Source organism: Oreochromis niloticus, linkage group LG18 (genome assembly GCF_001858045.2).
Source record: "Oreochromis niloticus isolate F11D_XX linkage group LG18, O_niloticus_UMD_NMBU, whole genome shotgun sequence".
In the NCBI taxonomy this organism is placed as follows: domain Eukaryota; kingdom Metazoa; phylum Chordata; class Actinopteri; order Cichliformes; family Cichlidae; genus Oreochromis; species Oreochromis niloticus.
In genome coordinates this window covers 34,636,562-34,655,690 of record NC_031982.2, presented here as the reverse complement: position 1 = coordinate 34,655,690, position 19,129 = coordinate 34,636,562, and positions in this window count along the sequence as shown.

The following is a 19,129-nucleotide window of genomic DNA, read 5'->3' as shown; positions in this document are numbered from 1 at the left end:
TTTTTGTCTGCTTCCACTTGTCTTTGCACTAGGATGACATCGGCGTAAATGTGCAGTCATATTCGTTGTGTTCCCACTAGTGCTGTCAGCATTAACCTCGTTGAAATGACGTTAATGCCACAACACAGCAAATCTCCGTTAACGACCTACCGCGGATCGCCCCGTGCGTGGGGCTGGACGGCGTCAGCACGTTAACAACCTAACTGCGCTAATGCACTAGTTCCCAACAATGTAATTGAGGATTGCGTGGCACATCCGACATACTGTTTTACTTTTGTCCATGACACGCTTACCTTCAGGGTCATGCTTCACATGAAAACCAAAATAGTTCCAAAGGCCAGATCTGAATGAGGGTGGGGGAGGTTCAATTTGCCATGTTGCAACGAGCTTAACTTCTGTCTCACTTGCACTGCGCTCAGTGGATCTGCACTCGACAGTGCAGCCTAGGCGGATAAGTCGAACGCAGATCCACTCAGCTCTCAACACAGACAGCATCGTCAGAAGAAAAGTTGATAAAATAAATAAAAAAATTTGTATTGTTCGATACATATGCGTACCGAACCGAAAGCACTGTATCGAACGGTTCAATATCGATACGAGTATTGTTGCACCCCTAATTTTTAAAAATTATGATTATTATTTTGCTAGCTATCAAACTCGCTGGAGAAATGATTGAAATGCACTGAGTGTGATGCAATACAGCAGCGCTATTATACAGTTAGTTATGGCATGGAGATTTATGGAATATGCTGTGAACCTAGCTAACATTACTTAGCAGTAGCAGTAATATGAGTTACTCTACTCAGGTGAAAGCTTTAAACATTAGCCCGTTACATAACTAGCTAACTTAAGGCTTTCTGATTAACCCTCTGTGGTTGACGGGCCCAGAGTCACATTTCAACTTGGGTTGAAAGTGCGGACTTCAAACTTTATACCAGTTTTTAAATTGTGTTGATAGGCCACATAAAACCACAGTTATGATAAAAAATACACGCGATGTTTTTTTTCTGAATAATGGTGGTATTTACAGCGGGAAGAAACAGTAAAAACGGCGTTTTCTACAGACAGCACTAGGAAACAGTGTTGCCAACTCCTCAGTAAGGAAAATCGCTATTGGCTGCCCAAACATCCTCCACTGCAACCACTGAACATCCAAGGTATGGACATTGAGACTGTGGACAGCTACAGGTACCTTGGTGTTCATCTGAACAACAAACTGGACTGGACTCATAACTCAGACGCCCTCTACAGGAAAGGGCAGAGCAGGCTGTACCTGCTGCGGAGACTCAGGTCGTTTGGAGTGGAGGGCCCACTCCTGAAGACCTTCTATGACTCTGTGGTGGCCTCAGCCATCTTTTATGGTGTGGTCTGCTGGGGAGGCAGCATCTCTGCTGGGGACAGGAAGAGACTGAACAGGCTGATCCGAAGGGCCAGCTCTGTTCTAGGATGCCCTCTGGACCCAGTGGAGGTGGTGAGTGACAGGAGAATGGTGGCTAAGCTGTCATCCCTGTTGGACAACATCTCCCACCCTATGCATGAGACTGTGACAGCACTGAGCAGCTCCTTCAGTGGGAGACTGCGGCACCCACGGTGTGGGACGGAGAGATTTCGCAGGTCTTTCCTCCCCACTGCTGTCAGACTCCACAATAAAGCATTTAACTGATCAATCACACACATCCACAAATGTGCAATAACACAATGTGCAATAATCTTTCTGGCAACCGTTGTATTTTTCACTCTGTTGTATATAACATTTGTATTCTATTTTTATCCTATTGTATATTTTACTCTATTTATTCTACTGTATATATTATTCTATTTTTATTCTATTCTGTACAGTTGTGTACTGTATTTATTCTTTTTTATTTTTTTTTTATTCTAATTGTCCTTCATAACTTTTGCACTGTCCACTTCCTGCTGTGACAAAACAAATTTCCCACGTGTGGGACTAATAAAGGTTATCTTATCTTATCTTATCTTATCTTAAAAGTCGCTAAATGACGTCATCGCCTAATTTGCATAATTGGTCACGCTGATGTAATTGTAACCTACCTACCTACGTTGTTGGAGAGAGAAATAACATCGTGGAAGAGACATAAAGTGAGTAAAAAACGTCCTAAATGCAGTTAGAATTTATTTAGATCTACAAATTAAATTTCTTTTAGTAATTATTGTTTTTTAATGTCACAATTCCAACCCTGCTCCTTTATCTGGGTTTGGACCGGCAAAAGTGACCCGAAATTGGCACTCTGGTGGAGTTACTTTGTGTGTGTGAGTGTGTGTTTATAAGTAGTTTTAAACCTTGTGATCCACAAAACACCATAACAGTAAAAGAAGAACTGACTGCGAAATGACTGTTCAGTACAGACATGTACAAGGCCAACAATCATGTTTTACAGTCCTGTGGTCTCAGCCTCAGATACTTATTAAATCACACAAAGCTCGTGTAGAAACAAACAAATGAACAAAATATGTTCTCCTTCATTTCTGTCAACCACACGTTTCCAGCTATCATGGTTGATAGGCAACCTGGGCAGCGCGACGGAGGCTAGACGTCCCATTTCACAAGCCTCTCACTTCCGGCCTTAGCGGTCTCTGGCTGTGTCCCAATTCAGGGTCTGCACGCTTGAAGTACGCATTTTAAGTGTGATTACGTCACTGCCACGCGACGACAGCTGTCCCAATTCGAAGCGAGCCTGAGGACAGCTAGGGCCAACCTTTCCCGTGGCATCAGAGAGGCTAAGAGACAGTACTCCAGGAAAATATCTCATCACTTCAAAGACAGCAGAGACTCACGGAGCCTGTGGCGGGGCATTCAGACCATCACAGATTACAAGCCCCCACCACAGACCTGTGATAGCACTACCCCCCTGCTGAACGAGCTGAACACTTTCTTTGCTCGCTTTGAAGTCCAAAACAGCACCACTGCACAGAAGACCCCACCCCCTCCTGGCGACCAGGTGTTGACTCTGTCCCCGGACAGCGTGAGGAGATCCCTCACCAGGATCAATGCACGTAAAGCTCCGGGTCCTGACAACATTCCTGGTCGTGTACTGAGAGACTGTGCGGTGGAACTCACTGATGTCTTCACAGACATCTTCAATATATCACTTATCCAGGCTGTCGTCCCCACATGTTTTAAAGCCACCACAATCATTCCGGTTCCAAAAAAGTCATCTCCCTCCTGCTTTAATGACTACCGTCCGGTTGCACTTACTCCCATCCTGATGAAGTGCTTCGAACGACTAGTCATGCAACACATCAAGACTGTCCTGCCCCCCTCCCTGGATCCCTTCCAGTTTGCGTATCGGCCCAACCGCTCAACCGATGATGCTATCTCCACTGCTCTCCACTCAGCACTCACACACCTGGACAAAAAAGACTCATATGTTCGAATGCTGTTCATTGATTTCAGTTCAGCATTCAACACTATAATCCCCCAACAGCTCACTCAAAAACTGGTCCAGTTGGGGCTTAACACCTCTCTGTGCAACTGGCTGTTGGATTTCCTCACCGGAAGACCTCAAGCAGTACGGGTCGGCAGTAATACATCCAGCACCATCATTTTAAACACGGGGGCCCCGCAGGGATGTGTGCTGAGCCCCCTCCTCTTCACTCTGCTGACCCATGACTGCACTCCATCATACAGCTCCAACCTCTTCATCAAGTTTGCGGACGACACAACGGTGGTGGGTCTCATTAGCAACAGGGATGAGACCGACTACAGAAGTGAGGTGAGACGCCTGGCCAAGTGGTGTGTTGACAACAATCTCTCTCTGAATGTGGAGAAGACGAAGGAGATTGTTGTGGACTTCAGGAGAATGCACACCCAACATGCTCCTCTGACCATTGACGGAGCGTCTGTGGAGAGAGTGAGCAGCACTAAGTTCTTGGGTGTGCACATCACAGAGGATCTCTCCTGGACGTACAACACCACAGCACTGGCCAAGAAATCACAGCAGCGTCTCTTCTTTCTCCGCAAACTAAGAAGAGCAGGAGCACCAGCCCCCATCATGTACACTTTCTACAGAGGCACCATAGAGAGCATCCTGTCGAGCTGCATCACTGTGTGGTTTGGAGCCTGCAATGCGTCCTGTCACAGAACCCTCCAACGCATAGTGAGAGCTGCAGAGAGGATCATTGGTGTCTCTCTCCCCTCCCTCCAGGACATTTACAGCACCCGTCTCACTAAAAAAGCCCTTTGCATAGCGGCTGATCCCACGCACCCAATGCAAAGCTTCTTCAAGCTGCTGCCGTCAGGGAGGCGACTGAGGAGTCTCCAAGCCAGGACCAGCAGACTGAAGGACAGCTTCATCCATCAGGCTGTCAGGAAGCTTAACTCCCTCCCGATTCTGCCCCCTCTCCCCTCTCTCCTCCACGGTCTCACTGAACTCTGTCACACACACACACACACACACACACACTCTCTGACTCACTCACTGGCCTGCACCAGTTATTAGCCACCTGTGGAGCATTGGACTGCCATTACCTCATAAGACTTTGTTCTGTTACACTACCTCCTACCGTACATTACCAAATCTCCATTTGCACTATTTGCCTATTTGCACTACCCTGCCTGGTCTACACTGAATGTCATCTACCGTTACCGTTACCTGAATATTGTATATTGTATATTGTATATTGTATATTGTATAGCTTGTACTGTATTTATTCAAATTTTACTTTTTAATTATTTTACTTGCATTTTTAATCTCTCTCTTATATTTAAATGTTCATTGCTACTTCTTCTAGGGTTTGAGAGTAACGGAATTTCTATTCTCTGTATGTCCTGTACATATGGCAGAATTGACAAATAAAGTTGACTTTGACTTTGACTTTGACTTTGAAGTGTACTCCAAATGCGTCGTCGATTTCCCCAAATATCAAGCGTGGTCCGGTGCACGCTTTGTGGTTCCATATATCCCACAATCCATAGCGCGGTGGTCGGTGTGGATAATTTCGCCGCAAAATACGGCAGAAGGGAGCGGCCGAAGAGTGAACTGTCAGAAGTAAGTACTGAATATTATCTCCAAAAGTTGAATCTGTTCATCTGGACGTAGCGTTTTGTGGGAGAAACGTTTCGTCACTCATCCAAGTGACTTCTTCAGTCTCAGCTGACTGCAGGTTTCCCCAAACCTTATAAACAGTACATTTGCATAATGACTGAAACCAGCCCACTGAAGGAACAATGGGCTGTGAGGTCAGTTCCTTAATCATAATTATGCAAATTCCCATGACCATTGATCAACAATCACTGACCAAAACCCACTGATCAAAGAACACTGATCAATGGCCAACAACAACAACGCTGTGATTGCAGCCATTCCCCAACTCTCTGTGAATGGGACTCATGGCCAAACTCAGCAGTGTGTGAGGAAGAGGAGGAGGAAGAGCCAGCAGCAGCTGACAGATGGGGAGAATAGACAGACTGTTCCCTGTTTGTGAAGGACTGCTAGGAAAGTTTAACATCACTAATTGTCTGCCCTGAATCAGTCTTATTAGGTAATGTTCAAATAATGTTATCATCCCAGTGTTTTCAGTGTGGGAGAAAGTACTCAGGGCCTTCAAGTTACACACTATGAAAGGCAGCAACAAGTTTAATATTCAGAAACCTAAAGTATGTATCAGCAGCAGAATGGAGCTAAAAATAAATGTTTGTTTCAGTTCTATGAAGCTTTGAGTATTTTGGATTAGTAGCACTGCTGTGTTTGTTGCATCATATTGCTGTAATTGTTTATATGCTTTATATATTCTGAGCTAAGTTGATCTATAGTGTTACATCATATTCTATAAGGATGTTATGTGTTTGTAGACTTTCTGCCCAGTTTGACCCATTTAGCAGAAGTCAGCCTGTTTAAGGCTCTGATATCTATTCTGTATGACTTAAAGCAGTTATGACATGGTCTGATTTTCTCACCCAATAAATGGATATTTCATATATCAGTCTGATCTTCATTCTATCAGAAACAGTTATCACAGCTCGTACGTTTTCCTTTTTACACATATATGTAAGCATTGAGCCAAATGTAATAATGCCAACATATTAAACGAACAATATTTGTCTCTTATATATAATACATCTGTATATACACTGTCAGAGATACTTGTCTTTGACTGAAGATCTAAGGTGATAGGAAATATAAATAACTGCAACTTGCATCTTTGACCCAGAGTTCAAGCTCACTGCTATAATATGTATATATATCATAATAATCTGACAATACATATAATATTGTCCATATTATATTAACATTACCACAGTGAGATGACTTTAGTCTCATGAACAACATTAGCTAATTATTATTTACTAACTAATCTTGAAATGACTGTTCAGTACAGAAATGAAGCCCAACTATCATGTTTTACAGTCCTGTGGTCTCAACTAATCAAAGTGATGTCATGACAAAAATGAATGACCAACAAAACATTTTTCTCCTTCATTTCTGTCACACAAAGCTGTATGAAACATTTCTCGCGGTTAGTATCATGGTTGCTAGGCAACCTGAACAGCGCGACGAAGGCTAGACCGTCCCATTTCACAAGCCTCTCACTTCCGCACTTCCCGTACTAGTAGTACGCACCGTACGTAGTACGCGTACTTCAAGCGTGCAGACCCTGAATTGGGACACAGCCTCTGCTTGGGAGTGGAAAAAAAACACTCCTTCCCTATTGGTGGAAAAATGTACCATGTCGACCAATCAAAAAATGATATGGCAACATGTGGCATTTGGTTGTTTAGGAAGAAGGGGACGTTTTGGGAGTGACACCAGCGAGAGTGAGCGAAAGCAAGAGAGAGAGAGTTTTGATACGTGATAGATTTGTGACGTTTACCGTGTTTGGAGTCTCAAGTTAGTGTGCTGTCTTGTGTAGTTAGTGTGTGGTGTAGTCGTTGTTTTGTTTTGTGTGTCAGTGCTACTAGTGAATGTCACAGTTGCTGCAAAAAAGCCACCAAAGGCAGATTGCAGCGTAAACGCTGTCCCCACATCGAAAACGTGTGTGACACACCTGCTGTCAGACCTGCAGGTTTATCCCTGTGCTGTTCTCATCTGTCTTATAGTGGACACAAACTATTTTTTGGAGTTTCATGAATAATTTGTGTGCCTTCTTATTTGATGCAGAACACCCGATTGTTCTGTAAATAATTTTAAATGATTATATAGAAAACGTCTGGGCCTTGGCTGCATTTTTAGGTAAATAGTCCTAGGGGTGGGCGGTGTAAACAGTATACGGTAGAAACGATATAAATTTTGCCAGCGGTAGAGATTTTGACTGTACCGCTCTACCGCGATAGTGCATGTTGATGGTGTCATCAAGCTGTGCGTTTTTTGGTTCAAAGCATCGCATCATCTGCAAATTATGCCGGGCAACAGTAATAGCAAAGAGACAAAACACGTTTTGGAATATGTGGAAAGCGAAAAACTGCGCTTCCTCCACTTCCGTACCATTGAATTATTAATGTTGAATTCTCTCACAGCAGGATTTTAAGTTTACTTATAATGTGGAACATACTGTATACTGTACAGAAGAAATAATATATCCCGATATATATCGTTACCGCACATGTTTCAAATTATACCGTGATATGGATTTTTGGCCATATTGCCCAGCCCTAAATAGTACCTTATAATTTTGTTGTTTGCAAAACTTGTGCATATTTATTTAAAAATGTACAATTTCTATTTGCATTTCAAGTTATGAAAATGATTCGTTGAACATGCTTGTGGTTTTTACTGTCAAAATATAACTTTTTCTACTCATATTTTAAATTTTGTCTGAATTTAGATAAGTTGTGCTGATACAGTCTGTCAAAATGAGAAAATAACAGATTGGCAAGATAAACAGTTTTTAAAGGTGAAATATAGAGGCCAAATCAAAAGTAGTCAAAAGCAGCCAGTTATACCCTGGACCCCAGAGGGTTAAAGCAAAGTTGTCACCAAGTACTGTTTATATTTGTGTGTATTTCTGCAGCTTTTTTGAGTATTAACTTGGTGCCTTTGGGTGAAATAATGGTAATATGAGGGGCCGATCCATATGGTCACAAAGAATAGCCACTTGTTTCTGTGCTGCCAAAGTTCCCCGGCTTTCATTCAAAATGTGTTTATGGTCAGCACCGACACATTAAACTACTTAAACATTATAAATGTCTTCAAGCTCACACTGAGGCCTGTGGGGCACTATCAGCCACTCAGACAGTACACACATTTATATGTTTTTGTATATGAATATTTCATACTTTAAGGCTGCCTGTTTATTTAAGGGAGATGAACAAAATACAATGGAATTGTACATAATAATATCATAGATGACAGATTAAATAAATAGATTTTAAGTAGATGCTTGTGCATTCTTCAAGTCTTATATGTTGAAATGAACTATGTGATCTATTCAAAGCCTCCCAGTCAGTGCTGTTCTCCATGCCTGTCTGACTGTACATGATGTTATTAGCACAAACACTTTAAAGGTGATCATTTAGGACTTCAGCAATAATACAGACAGCAAGGTAGTTAGCAATAAATCAGTTTTATTGGGAATTAACTTAAAAAATAATCAAACAAACATCTGTCTCCTATTTTTTGTGTCATACAGGAAAGAAGCATCAATATCTGATGAGAAGACTTATTTATTTTTGGGGGCTTTTTTCAACAGGAGAAGAATATAGAATATAGAATATAGAATAAGTTGATTTGTTCACATTTTCACATCTTAATTTTTAAGTGAAATGTGCATTTTGAGTTTATATGCATATAAGGCGACCGTTTCCTTTTGCAGTATTTTTGTGTGGTGCGTTTTTCTATGTCTTAAACACCTTTGTCCCCTTTTGTTAAGTTCACCTAGGACAGGGGTCTGCAACCTTTAACACCCAAAGAGCCACTTGGACCCGGTTTCCATGCAAAAGAAAACACTGGGAGCCGCAAATACTTTTTGAAATCTAAATGAAGATAACACTGTATATATTTTTTTTTACCTTTTTGCTTTGTGTGAACAACTAAAGTAAGTAAGTAAAGTTTATTTATTAGGCGTTTTTCACAGACAGGCAGTCACAAAGCGCTGTACACAAATATTAAAATAAACAATACAATCAACAGACATTATACACAATCAGGGCTGGACTGGGACAAAAAATTAGCCCGGGCATTTTGACTAGAGACCGGCCCACCAGGTATTATGGGAAAAACTAGAGAGCCTTTGAATGAAAACAAACGTCGTTGTGACAGTGATGTACACTGTCTTGTTGGTATATATGTATCAATCTAGAACTTAAACCTACACCATCCTCCCTATTCTGGTATTCTAAACAGTACTTAGCCGAAACCCAAAGACTGCTTGGTTTACCTCCTGAACTTTCTACAACACATGGTGGAAACTTGAAATTAAGACAGAGAAGCCTAGAGGTGAGACATGACCATTACTGAATATTAAAAATAATAAATGACAGATTTAGTGATATTTTCATAAACTATTTATTTACCACATCAATAAACAGCATGGCAGGGCAAAATATTTTTGTAACATGGCAACCTTTAAAAAGTGAAAGGAGACAGAAAGAAAGGTGAGAAAGAATAAAACTTCCTCACTCAAAACTTACCATCAAAACTTAATTTTGATGGTATTTTACACACAGTACTGGTACAGTATCTAGAAAATGTGGGAAAATACTGGCATCATATACAGTACTTACTTCTGAAGAAATTATGTTGGGACCCTGAAAAAAATTACTATGTACAATAATGGATTTCTATACATTTGACATCAGATGAAAACTTTGGTTGTATGATTCAGATAATTATTTGTTAAAAGCTAGAAATTTTAAATGAGAATAAGAAAGAAACGTATTTTTTGTGCCCCCCTTTCCCTGTTAATGCCCTACCTGGCCCCTGGCAAAACTTTGCTAGACCCGCCCCTGCACAGTTACCAGCTGTCAGCTAGAAAAGGATCCTGGTGTTATTTGTCTCCCAGAAACAGTTCATAACTTCCCTTCAACCCTTCATCCCTCCAGCAAACATCAGCTGATACTAGAAATTAATATTAAATAAATTCTAACAACAGCTCATCAAGTTTAAAGGTGCTTCTGTTGTTTAACGCGACCTCCGCTGGTTTGCTCTTTCTGACGCAGAGAGAAAAGCCGATCAGCTGATCATTGATCATTGATCAGCTGATCGGGACAAATCGCGTTGCTTTTCACCTCAACTTTAAAGTTCGACCTCCTCGGCTGTAATTGGTCCAGCCCAGAGTCGATCATGACCAACTGGCCAATACACCACTATTCATTTATACCGTTGAAAAAATAAAAGAAATAAAACCCCATCGGCCCATAAAAACGAAAAATCACGAGCGGCCCACCGGGCAAATGCCCGGTATGCCCGATGGCCAGTCCAGCTATGTACACAATGTAAAAGATCAAATGTAAATAATGTAAAATACGTAGATCAACAAAAGGCTTGTTTGAACATTAAAGTTTTTAACTGCTTTTAAAAGAATCCACAGAGCAACTAAGGTGTGTTGCTTATGAAATCCATGAAGTGCTACAGAGAAAATTACATTTTATTTATGTAATTAACACATTTTGAACTCTTAAAGAAATATAACAAAAGGAAAGACACCCAGCTGAACTAAAATGATCTAAACAAAAACTGTTTGTCCCTTTTAAAAAGTAATTGGAAAAAAAAATCACTATGCTACAAAAAAAATGAAAAATAAATATCTGCAAAATTCTGCATAAATATTTATTTTACCTGGTTAATATGTGTGGCGGGGCGTGGTCTGCAGTGCCGCTGAATGGGAGTCGGACGCACCTGAGCGGAACCCACAATCACGCCTCGCCGCCTTAAAGTCTGTGCTCTCTCTGCTGTTGTGTTGTCGGGCTGTGAGCTGAAAAGCTACAGCCGGCTGTATGCGTACAGCAACCGTGTGTGACAAGTGGTCAATAAAGAGATGCTGAAAAGCATGTTCATGCACACATCGTCGGGTCTGCCGTGATATGTTTACAATGAGACTTCTGGTCCCAAACCTCGGCGCACAGCGTCTGCAAATCGGGGCTTTCATCTTTACGCAGGACTGTAAGCTGTCATCTGTGAGGCGGGAGCGTGTTTGTCTTTAACATAGTTCACGGTGGAGAACAGCTGCTGACATAATGTGGATCCGAAGATCCATAATTGGCCTATCTGGGGTTGAAAGTCTCGATAAATGCATGGCGTTTCGGCGGGTACACCGGCCTCCCCGAGTGTGACGCTTATTTTGAGCGATGAAAAATATATATATATATCTATATAATTGTATTTTTATATTTCAAAATCACAATAATCTTCCAATTTAGAACTACAAGTTTTTTTAAAAAAAGAACTAAACACAAATAAAATGCACTTCAGCTAAATACTTCTAATTTATTTTCCCAAACCACCCGGAGCCGCAGTATAAGGACTAAAGAGCCGCGGGTTGCCGACCCCTGACCTAGGATGATTTGTTTTATTTTTCCCATGGTCTTACTGAGGTGATGCGAATTGAAACATGCATTCTTTTTTCTTTTTTTTGCAGGGGTGTGTGTGTGTGTTGGAAAAGCTTGAAAAGGGACCTTGAAAGTGCTTAAAAAGTGCTTCAATTTGACCCTGAAAAAGGCGTATGAACCCTGCACACCTGAGCTGAGGCCACGCCCACTTTGTGAGACCCTGAGGCTGAGAACGTGTCGATAAAATGTGCTTGAATAAAGTCAGTCTGATGTCTTCGTGTCTGGGTTTTTTTTCTGATTAAAGTCTTTGGCGACAGGTTATTGATTATTGACGACTTCCTGTGACTCGTGGATCGAGTCAGTCAGCTGAACCGCGGCAGCAGCTGACAGCTCACCTGGTCAGGTGATGCTCCGTTTCCTCTGATTCGTTTATGCACATTCTGAAAGCAAGGACGCTTCGGGAGCTCCTGCAGTCTGTGGGCTCGGCTCAGACTTGGTACTCAACGCTTTACCAGACAGAGGCGGGGCAAGTTCCTGTCCATCACCACGCTGATGTTCTTGGGTTATGCAGGTCACGCATACCTGCTGCTGTTTGTGGATCCGCGGTGTCGTACCTGTGAGCGTCACCTGAAGCTGGATGAACACGTGTTTGTGATGTGAGTGAAGACTCTGCAGCTCTGGGCAGATTTAAAGAAGTTTCTGGAGACCAAACTCACGCCCGACCTGCGAACTGTGCCCGACAGCAGGGAGCTGTCGTTCTGTCAGAGCGGGAAGTCATGGAGGAAGACGAGACCTGAGGTCAAGAGGGCGTGTTCTCCAGATCAGCAGGTCGTGATCGTGATCATGGCAGGTGTTACTGTCACCACCTCATCAATGATTGTTCTGTTTATTGTTTATATAGACTTATAAATAAGTCTACAAATGATGATAACCCAGACACAGGTACAGTTAGCTGACAACGCATCACAACTGAACAATGCACCACAAAAGTAAGAAAGAAGCTTGCCATGACAACAGCTGTGTAGCAAGGAACAGAGGATGACGAGAGAACAGGAAACAGCTGGGAACGCCACTTACCCTCAAACAGAGTAATGAGAGGCAAGCAGAACTGAACATGAAACATACGAGACACAGACTGAGAATAAACAGGGACAGATGTGGCAACGTGGCCGAGGAAACAAAGGTTAACAGAACACGGAGACAGATGGCGACGGAGAGGACAGAGAGCAGGAGCCCCCAATAACAAAGTCACAATACAAAACTTAACACCTAACGCAGAATCAGATCATGATGTACTCAGGTCAAAAGAAGGAATCAGCCAAACTTGGGCTGAAGCACTGCCTGTGCTCACGAGCAGTGTCGTTCCTCCAATCTGCTCATGGCAGAAAACAAAGTCACATGATCATCAAACTCTTAAATGCTTGTTTTTCCAGACCCTCATTACACCGGCACAGTGTCGGACCGCGATGCCAGTGAGTCTCCATCCTGCTGTGTGCGTGATATTCAGACAGTACCTCCAAAACACTGAAGGAACTTTGATCCTTTCCTACGAATCAGACGTCCTACATTCATCCTTCCTTTATTAATTAGTAGACTTGTAGTCAAGACCGCCTAATCCGAGACCCAGACAATAGGGTATCGAGACCGAGACCAAGTCGAGACGAGACCAAGACCAAGGCCGAGACAAAAAGTCTTTAAACTGCAGCCAGATGCTGCTTTGTTTACGGGTGTCAGGCATATTTATGTGTTTTTGCTTTCGCACAGCCCTCCTCACCGCTGTCTACTGTCTCACTCACTTACTGAGAGGACAGACGCACGCTCCACTTGACTGTCGCGTCTCTCACCCTCTCTGTTTTTCACACAATGATATTATCCTATATCCTCGCATGTGATTGGCCACAATATGGAGGGATTGGAGCATAGCTGAGCCACTGTGTGAGAGCTGAGCAGCCAAAGGAAATTAAGTGAGGGTAGAAATGACTGAAAGATTATTAGGCTCTGTTTTGAGTTTTGTTCAAAAAAGAATGACTTCATATAGGGAAAAAATAAATATCACATATGCAGGACACCTTAAACTAGTTTTTTAATTAAGCAGCAAGGCAGAACAAAGTCGGGGCTGTATCAAGACACGAGGACTAAACCCCAATTCAACCAGACCCAGAACTGATCCGGAATTAAAACAGGACTACAACAGTTCAAAATCAGGACTACTTAGGACTTAACCAAGACAGAACCAGAATCAGAACTAGATGATAGTAGCACTAAAATCATCATAGACCTGCACTACACTTGTTTTTTAATTCTACCAAAGTCCACTATTTAGATTCAGAAAGGTTTATATAATTATTTAGCCTTGTTGTGCAAACAAGCCTGCAAAACTTAATAAATATAGAATTTGAAAAGTAACAAATGGAATCTAAAAAGTTACACTAGGCACTCGATACATGTTCTGATAAGTTTTGGCAAACAACCATTTGACTAACATGTGTGTCTCACCTGCTCTTGTTCCATCTCTGTTCCTCTCTCTCCCTCTCTGTTCCTCTCTCTCCCTCTCTGCTCCTCTCTCTCCCTCTGTTCCTCTCTCCCTCTGTTCCTCTCTCCCTCTCTGTTCCTCTCTCCCTCTCTGTTCCTCTCTCTCTCTCTGTTCCTCTCTCTCTCTCTCTCTCCCTCTCTGTTCCTCTCTCTCTCTCTGTTCCTCTCTCTCTCTCTCTCTCCCTCTCTGTTCCTCTCTCTCTCTCTGTTCCTCTCTCTCTCTCTTCCTCTCTCTCTCTCTGAGTGAACGGCGGAGTGCATGGAGCTGGGGACGGGAGTGTCGGAGTGAGTGGATTTCTGATTCCGAGTTCCTCTTTTCTATTTTCACTGTCAGGTGTGTTTATTTTCTCGACACACGGTTGTTGGTGTGTTTTGTTTGTTGCCGGCTGGTTTGGTAGCTTTTGCTACCGGCTTGGCTTGGCACAATGCCCGCTGTTGAGGGTGGAGCAGAGTTTGAGAAGCTGACACGCCGTCATGCTGTCAAACTTATACCGACTGTGAATTGCTCGGTGGAGGAAGCTGTTTTGGCTGTAGGAGAGGTGGTGGGCTGTGACAGCGTGAAATCTGCCTCCCGTATGGACGATGCGATTGTTATTTTTCTTGATAAGGTACCTAAAGTTAATGAGTTGGTGGAAAGTGGCGTCGTCATTCACGACACCTTTACGCCCGTTCTCCCGTTGGTTAGCCCTGCTAAAAAGGTTACCATCTCAAATGCGCCTCCTTTTATTAAAAGTGAAACTTTAGCTAAGGAGCTGTCACGGTATGGCCAACTAGTTTCGCCCATAAAGATGCTCTCTTTGGAGTGCAAATCTGTGCTCCTCAAACATGTTGTGTGTCACAGAAGGCAGGTTTTTATGATCCTCAAAGACCCCGCTGGCGAGCTGAACCTGTCTTTCAGTTTCAAAATAGAGGGTTTCAACTACATGGTGTTTGCTTCATCTGAGAGCATGAAATGTTTTGGTTGTGGTGGAGAAGGGCATTTAATTCGCTCCTGTCCGGAGAGGCTAAGAAACGCACAGCCAGCGGATGATGCCGTTGGAGAGCAGGTCCCAGCCAGGGCTCCTGGTAGGGACACGGCGATCGGGCGGCTCCGCCGTATCTGAGGCGGACCCCGCTGCCGAGGCGCCTGTGGAAAACCGGCTTTTTCCGAGCAGTAACGGGTCTGATGAAACTGGCATTGTGAAAAGTGTTGATGGTGTAGAAACGGATCTGACTAATGACCAGTCTGCAGGTTTTTCTGACACCAGTCAGACAGCTGACACGACTCTTGAGTCTGTGTGTGATTATCTTTGTGAGGATGACAACATGCTTGATGAGGATTTGCTGAAGTTGTCTCAAAAGAGGAAGAGCTCTGAACCTGCCCACTGTAGTACAAACACGTCAAAAGCTAAGAGAGGAAATAGAACAGGTGAGAGCAGTATGGAGTCTGAAAGTGATTTGTCCCTGAGCCAGGAACACCAGAATCTGTACTCTCCTGCTGAGATCAGGAAATTCTTGCAGAAAACCAAAGGCCTCAGGATGGTGAAAGTGGAGGATTATTTTCCAGACCTTAAGCTTTTTGTTGAGTCGTCTCGGGTCTTGACAAAAAAATCAGGGAATTTTCTTGATGATGTGTTGACAGACCAAGAGATTTATCGTTTAAAGAAACTGATTTTGAAAGTGAGAGCTCAAGCACTTACTGCTGATGATGACGATGATGTTTAGGAACACACTCTATGTGTCCCTGTCTTTTTTCCTCTGTCTCGCCTCTCTCATGTCTGAATTGAAAATAGGCACATTAAATTTGAATGGTGCTAGAGATGAGGTGAAAAGAGCGGCCTTTTTTCGAGCTTATGGACTTGAAGAAATTAGATATCGTGTTGGTTCAAGAAACTCACAGTACTGGTGACAATGAGAGTGACTGGAGGAAGGGCTGTGGGGGAAATGTTTTTTTTAGTCATAAGTCCAGTTGTAGTGGAGGTGTGGGGATTGTGTTCTCTAAGAATTTTTTACCTGTTTCTTGCGAAGCAGAGGAAATAATCAAGGGGTGTTTGCTGAAAGTTAAAGTCAAATATGAACATGTGACTTTTGTTTTTCTCAATGTATATGCACCAACTAAAGGAGTGGACAGAATGGGTTTTTTAGATGTCCTGTGTGATACTGTTAAGGTTTCTAGCGATGATGAGTATTTGTTTTTGTGTGGAGATTTCAATTGTACTGACCACCCACCTTTGGATAGGAACCACATCGAACCTCATCCTGCGTCTTCTCGCAGGCTTAGGCAGCTGGCTGCAGCTGCAGACCTGTCAGATGTGTGGAGGTTTTTCAATGGACATCTGCGACAGTACACATGGAGTCACTCTAAGGACAATCATTTATCTTTGGCAAGACTGGATCGCATATACTCATTTAAACATCATTTGAGTATTTTTAAGGACTGTCAGATAACCCTTGTTGGTTTCTCTGATCATTGTCTGGTTCATTGTTCTGTTTTCATTACAAATTTTCGTGTACGGAGTGCCTACTGGCATTTCAATACGGCCCTGTTACATGACAAGACTTTTAGGACGGCTTTTGATTTTTTTTGGCTCACTCACCGGAAATCTAAATCTGACTTTGCATGTATCCAGCAGTGGTGGGATTTTGGGAAGTGTCAGATCAAACAATTGTGTCAACAGTTCACTCGTAATGTTACTAGAGACATAACCAGATCTATGAGAAACCTAGAGACTCAGGTGGTAGAACTACAGTTTAGCGGCGTCTACAGGAAACCGGGGGCTTTTAGATTCCCTCAAATCCAAAAAGGCTTTTTTAGCCGACCTGTTGGGCACGACAGCCAAAGGGGCTTTGGTCAGGTCACGTTTCCTCAGTGTTACGGAGATGGATGCCCCATCTCACTTTTTCTTTGGACTGGAAAAGAAGAATGGGCAAAGAAAAGTTATTCACTCTCTGTCTGACGGTGGCTCAATAATCTCGGATCCTTCTGAGATCAGACAGTTTGCTGTTAGCTTTTATGAGAACCTTTTTAAGAGTGATTTCTCAGAAAATCCTAGTTTGTGCAGTAGATTCTTCAAGGGACTCCCTCAGGTGGCGGCTGAAACCAATCGAAAACTGGAGGTTCGGCCAACTTTGCATGAACTTCATGCTGCTCTGATGAGTTTTCAGAATGGTAGAGCTCCTGGCATGGATGGCCTTCCTGTTGAGTTCTACAAAGACTTTTGGTCTGTGATGGGTGAGGATTTGCTGGAGGTTGTCACGGATAGTCTGCAGAGAGGCTTGCTGCCTCTGAGCTGTAGACGGGCGGTCATCACTCTGCTGCCAAAGAAGGGAGATCTACGCAGTTTGAAGAACTGGAGACCAGTATCGTTGCTCTGTACAGACTATAAGATTTTCTCCAAAGTCCTGGCCACCAGGCTTCGTGACGTGATGGCTTCTGTTGTTCATGGGGACCAAACGTATTGCGTGCCCGGCAGGCTGATAAGTGATAATGTCACTTGGATTAGGGATGTTTTGGACCTCTCTAGCTCTTTGGGTATAGATGTTGGTCTCATTTCTCTAGACCAAGAAAAAGCTTTTGACCGGGTTGAACACCAATATTTGTGGCACACTTTAGCTGCTTTTGGCTTCAGCCCAGGTTTTGTAGCCATGATTCAGGTTCTGTACCGTGACATTACGAGTGTCCTGAAAATAAATGGGGTCTTGAGTGGTCCTTTCAGTGTTCTAAGGGGGGTGAGGCAGGGCTGTTCTTTGTCAGGGATGCTGTATTCCCTGGCAATTGAACCTTTGCTTCACAAATTAAGACGGGACTTGTGTGGTGTTTATATCCCTGGGTGAAATGTACCTCTGAAGTTGTCTGCTTATGCCGATGATTTAATTGTCCTGATCAACTCACAGACAGATATCAAGGTTTTAGAGAACACAGTTTCTCTTTTTGGTTGTATTTCTTCTGCAAAAATAAACTGGGAAAAGAGTGAGGCTGTAACTGTGACAGGTCAGCTGGGGGATCAGCTCAGTCTGCCTGGAGGTTTGATCTGGAGAAAGGGTGGTCTTAAGTATTTAGGGGTGTTTTTAGGCAATGACACTTTTTTGCAGAAGAATTGGGAAAGTGTGGTGGATAGGGTCAACGGTCGGCTTTCCAAATGGAGGTGGCTTTTACCTCACATGTCGTACAGAGGTCGGGTTCTTGTCATCAATAATCTGGTTTCTTCTGCTTTGTGGCACCGGTTGACCTGTGTTGATCCCCCAGTTACCCTCTTGTCTAACATTCAAAGAATCCTGGTGGACTTTTTTTGGGATAAATTGCACTGGATTCCTCAGAGTGTCCTTTTTCTCCCTAGAGAGGACGGCGGACAAGGTCTGGTCCATTTGGCCAGTAGAGGAGCTGCTTTTCGCTTTCAGTTTATTCAGAGGCTGCTTACAGGACCCCCAGATCTAGTATGGAGGAGTGTATCGTGCTGTATTCTTCAGCAGCTTGGTAATATGGGTTTGGATTTATCTCTGTTTCTGATGGACGCAAGCAAGCTGAACTCTTCACTTCTTCCACCTTTTTACAAGAGTGTTTTTTCTGTATGGGCTCTGCTGAGGAAAGAGAGGCGGCAGCAGGCTGATTCTCTGTACTGGTTGCTGGAGGAACCTGTACTGTTTGGCAGCTTGCAGGATTGCCCTGTCGGGGGAGGACTACTTTATCCAGACGGCTCCACGCTCCACAAGTCTGTTCTCTGAAGAGGGTGGTGGAGCTGGCTGGACCTCGGCTAGATGCTCCGGAGGGACTCACTGCACAGCTTGGGATACGGTCTACTCGAGTTGTTGGTCAGCTTTTGGATCACTGGAAACGCAAGTTAGGTGGAGTTGGGTGTTCGCTTTTGGGAAGTTATTGTGCTGGCAGTATGTCTCCGAATCATTTAGATCCTTATCCTTCCATCAGACTGTTTCCTGGTTTTCAGAACTGCTTTGGTCCTTTACTGGATAATGTGGATGTTGGGGGGGTGTCCCTGGAAGGGGCCTCTGGAAAAACTTTGTATAGGCTGCTGGTAAAAACTCTCAATCAAGGCAAGCTGAATGGACGCAATGACACGGTGTGGAGGACCCATCTCTCCTTAGCACCTGACATCAAGCCAGCATGGAGGTCCCTTTATAAGCCTCCCCTCACGAAAAAACATGCAGACTTGCAGTGGA